The sequence below is a fragment of the Rhipicephalus microplus genome, chromosome 2 (genome assembly GCF_043290135.1).
Source record: "Rhipicephalus microplus isolate Deutch F79 chromosome 2, USDA_Rmic, whole genome shotgun sequence".
In the NCBI taxonomy this organism is placed as follows: Eukaryota; Metazoa; Arthropoda; class Arachnida; order Ixodida; family Ixodidae; genus Rhipicephalus; species Rhipicephalus microplus.
In genome coordinates this window covers 209830892-209836100 of record NC_134701.1, presented here as the reverse complement: position 1 = coordinate 209836100, position 5209 = coordinate 209830892, and positions in this window count along the sequence as shown.

Genomic DNA, 5209 nt, shown 5'->3' with positions numbered 1-5209 from the left:
AAAATTTTATTCAGAAAATTAGGAATATCACTTAATACTCCCAATATTTTGTCTTTTGGGGCCATTTCATTGGGACATAGCGACAGGAACATCTGCGGGGCTCTCTGCGAATTCATATATAACACAAGAAGATTACCTTGCTGAGTCAGCCATCAGCTCTCTAATTTTACTAGTCACACTACCACTTATTATTTAGCTGATACACTGCAATGATTCAACTTTGAGGAGAATTTCATATAACGATTCCACCACAGATATTCAACAAATTCTATTATTTCTCCCCCCTTTTTTTCTTTTTTTTAACATTGCGCCAAATTAATTTCACAGTCAAAACACAGTATTCATATTCCCTAATCTAGAAAATCTATAGGTATTTACTTGCATTAACCACCGGCTTCTTGGCCAATCCCCCTTAGTGGGTGAGAGCCACAAAAGAAAGGAACAAACAAACAAACAAACAAACCTGGCCGCTCCGGCGCTTCTCTTCACGACCAAAATAAACGGCCCCCTTCGGCCGTATAGGTCCTGGTCCTCCTTGTGCGTAACGTATTGGTGGAAGCGTGCTGGGTAATACAAGCCCAAAAACGGGAGCTTGACTACCTGGACTACGCCGCAGCCGCCGCCTTGCCGGACTCCCGCCTGCGCCGATCGTAATGGCCCAAGATCAGCCATCTAACGCTTCAAGGCCAACTCCAATGGGTTCCGTGCCCTACTACCGAGTCCCGCCAACCTTCGGAGGAAAATCGGGAGAGGATGTCGACGCGTGGCTCGTCCAGTACAAGTGAGTCCGCAAGTCCAACGGCTGGGATGCCGCCGCTCAGCTCAGCAATGTGGTCTTTTGCCTTACGGATACTGCGCTCGTGTGGTACGAAAACCACGAGGACACACTGACGACGTTGGACGTTTTTGTTGCAAAGCAGAAAGCGTGTTTCGGCGACTCGAGCGTCAAAAAGAAGCGGGCAGAGCAGACATTGTCTCAACGCGCGCAGCTTCCAGGTGAGACATGTACCACGTATATAGAGGATGTGCTGAAGCTCTGCAAGGTGGTCAATGATCAGATGCCAGAAGACGACAAAGTAGGGCATTTGCTGAAAGGCATAGCCGAAGATGTCTATAATTTTCTCATCGGAAGAGAGCACCTGAGCTTGGTGTCCGACGTAATTCGGCATTGCCGAACTTTCGAACAGCTGAAAATGCGCAGGATTGCTCCAAAGTTCGGCCGGCTCACAAATGTTACAACGGTTGCCAGCATCGACACGAGCGCCTGCCCAGACCTGTCCTCGACGATTCGAGAGATTGTTCGCGAAGAACTTTTTCGCTATAGAGAACAGACGCATTCAGCAGTTGATCACCATTCTGTAAACGACCAACATTTGGTATATGTGCCACGTGAGGCTGTGACTTTGCCGCCGCCTTCTACGACCCCTTGGCAATCAATGGTTAGTGCAGCAGCTGTTGAGTACAGCGCACTCCCACAGCCAAGGAGAGCACCACGCTTGCCAGCTCCTCGCCATGACCGACGCCCCCAGCGTCCGCCTTCTTCGCGACGCCCGGTCTATCCCTTTGATATACGGAACGAGCCGACCCACTACGCCAGGGAAGACGATGTTCGATTCATCGACGAACAAAGAGAGTTTCGACCTCTCACAGTTTGCTACTCCTGTGGTGTACCAGGACATATTTCGCGATTTTGCAACCGTCGACGTGTAGCCCCACGGTATGGCTACCCACCACACTTTGCACGGCCTTCCGAACGACTTCGGGATGACCCGCGAGCAACGTACTACGGCCCTCCACAACACTTCACACGATCGTCTGATCGACCATACGACGACCCTAAGGCAACACACCTGCTGCCTCGCGACGACGACTGGACTCGCAGCTTCCGGAACCACTCCCCTACATCTGACAGGAGCTTGACGCCTTTACCGCCTCGTATTCCCCGTTCTCCTTCACCACGGCGTCGCAACACGTCTCCTTTGCCACAGGAAAACTAGCAAGCGCGACCGATGGAGGTGAGGTCGCCGGAGACGTGCTAATATCAGAAATACCTCCTGTGTTGATGCTCAAGAACAAAGTACGTGTTTTTGTTGACGATGTGCCTGTGATGGTTTTGGTGGATACGGGGGCAACCATTTCGGTCATGAGTGCGTGTTTTAAAGATCCCTTGGGGCGGAAGGTTTTATTTAAGTGGAATCAAGCTTCGAAGCTTTGCGGAGTGAGTGGTGAGGCACTGCATCCTGTTGGTGTGTGTCAAGCTGACGTGTTTCTCGGAGGCCGCGTTATCCCAACGGAGTTCGTGATTATTCCGCAGGCGACACATGATGTTATTTTGGGTATGGACTTTTTGAGGGAGTGTGGTGCGACTGTCGACTGCCGCACAGGGACAATAGTCTTGAGTGATCACGTTCCGCCAGCACTCTTGGAAAACCCTGTGGATGGTGAGACGGCATTGTGTGTCTCTGGTGACACTATCATACCACCGTTATCAACCGTTCGTGTACCTGTTGGTTGCAGCGACAGCAATTCCGCCAACTTTGATGCCAACGTAGAACCAGTGTACACCAACTGCATGAAAAAGAATGTGTTGATCCCACATTGCGTGGTGTCGATCAGACGTGGACGCGCTGGTTTATGGACTGTCAATTGCTCTACAGAACCCGTGATGTTACCAGATGGTCTAAAGTTAGCCGTCGTCAGTGGACAACACGAGGCCTTACTGGTGACCGAGCTTAGAGATGCGCCGGAAGAGCATCGTAGTCACAATTTTGAAACGGCTCTTCTGTCAATGGTGAATAAGTCGCTGAGCGCAAGTGAACGCCGAACATTGGTCAATGTACTTTCGAAGCACGTCTCTGCATTCGACTTTGCGCAGAAAGACAAAGCGCCCCTAATCCCTGCTTCTCGGACATGTCACACTATCAACACGGGTTTGGCCAATCTGATTAGACAAAAGCCATACCGTGTTTCGCCATCTGAGCGGCGGATTATTAATGAGCAGGTGAACGAAATGATTGAAAACGGTATCATTCAAGAGTCGGTAAGTCCATGGGCAGCTCCAGTAATTCTCGTTAAAAAGAAAGACGGATCCTGGATATTTTGCGTCGATTATCGCCGATTGAATGCTGTAACAAAAAAAGACGTGTACTCACTTCCACGTATTGATGATGCCATAGACTGTCTGCATTCGGCCTCTTACTTTTCCTCTCGGGCTACTGGCAAATTCCCATGCATCCTGAAGATAAAGAAAAGACAGCCTTTGTAACCCCTGACGGCCTTTCTGAATTCATCGTGATGCCATTTGGACTGTGCAACGCGCCGGCAACGTTCGAGCGATTTATAGGCACTGTTCTTCGTGGCTTGAAGTGGAGCATTTCCATGCGCTATCTCGACGACGTCGTCATCTTTGGCCGCACCTTCAGCGAACACACACAATTCACGTCTTGATACTGTACTGACTTGCATAAGAAACGCTGGCCTTGTTCTTAACTTAAATAAATGCCACTTCGGAGACCGACAAACCCTTGTTCTCGGACACCTAGTCGATCAGGAGGGCATCCGTCCAGATCCCCAGAAGACAGCAGCCGTTGAAACGTTCAATGTGCCGCGCTCTGTGAAGGAGAGAGAGAATTAACTTTGTTAAAGGTCCTAAAGGGGACTGGGCACCCCTTACGGGGGCCAGCCCGGTGGCTCCGCCCATGTGGGGACTGGGAGTCGGAGCTCGCCAGCCACCTTTTGGGCCTTCTGGACGGCCTGGTGTTGAAGGGCCCTGTCGGGGCTCCTGAGGTGGTTGATCCAGTCGTCCTCGGTGGCAGGGGACCCGAAGCTAGCGTTTAGCACGAGACACTGCCACAGCATGTGACTTAAATCGCACCTTGAATTTTGGCATTTGGGGCATTCCGGCCTTATATCTGGTAGGTTTTTGCTGCAGATATAGGGGCTGGGGTAACTGTGCGTTTGCAGCAGTCGAAGCATTAATTGTTGTGCTTTATTTAGTGCTGAGGGAGGTGAAGGGAATTCCTTTCTAAATAACTTATAGTGCGAGCAAATTTCTTGATATGATAGGAGTGGCTCCCGGTGCGTGTTTGTGTCCCCGGCCAGTGAGCCGGACCGCGACCCCCCGCGGCACGTAAGATCACGCGCGAGGTTATGGGCCAGCTCATTACCGTTGGGGACCCCTGATTGAACGTTGATCCCTTCATGACCAGGGAACCAGTGAATGTGCTTGTCTACAGTTATTTGAACAGATGCTAGAACTCTTAATGCCGCCTGGCAAAGTGTACCGCGGTGGTATGCCAGTGCAGCGGGTTTAGAGTCGGTAAATATTGTGTCGCGCTGAGGGAGTGCTAGAGCAAGGGCAATGGCCACTTGTTCAGCCTCGCAGGCTTTCTGTGTTTTTACAGTAAGAGCATTAAGAGCTTCTCCGTCTGGGGCGACCGCCACAGCTGCAAAGTAGGGTTTGTCCGCTCTGTGAAGGAGCTCCGCCGTTTTTTGAGGGGCTTCGCTCCTATTTTCGCCGCTTTATACCTAAATTTGCCGATGTTGCGCATCCGCTGACATGTTTGCTACGGAAGAATACTCCCTTCGAGTGGACTCCGGAGTGCGACTACTCTTTTCGTCAACTGAAGGTCCTCCTGACGTCGCGGCCTGTTCTTCAACACTTCAACCCATCAGCTCCAACCGAACTGCACACAGATGCCAGCGGCATAGGAATTGGTGCCGTCCTAGTTCAACGCTATGGTAAGCGCGAGCACGTGATTGCATACGCAAGTCGCTCCTTGAGTAGGCCTGAGCAGAATTACACTGTCACAGAACAAGAATGCCTCGCGGTAGTATTTGCGATTCAGCGGTTTCGGTCTTACCTATATGGACGCCCTCTTACAGTTGTCACCGACCACCACTGATTGTGTTGGCTCGTGAACCTTCGGGATCCTTGCGGCCATGTAGTACGCTGGGTACTTCAGCTCCAAGAGTATAACTTCATAGTCTCGTACAAAAGTGGTCGACGACACGCCGACGGAGATTGCCTTTCGCGCATGCCACTGAGAATTACAGAGTGTGACGCCGATGACCTCGATCACCTCGTAGCTTCTGTGTCACCAAAGTTTCCCGACCTCAGTACTTTCAAAGATGAACAGCGAAAGGACACCAGGCTATCATCGCTTTGCACAGCTCCTACGGCATGCCATTTCTGTGTACGCAACAGACT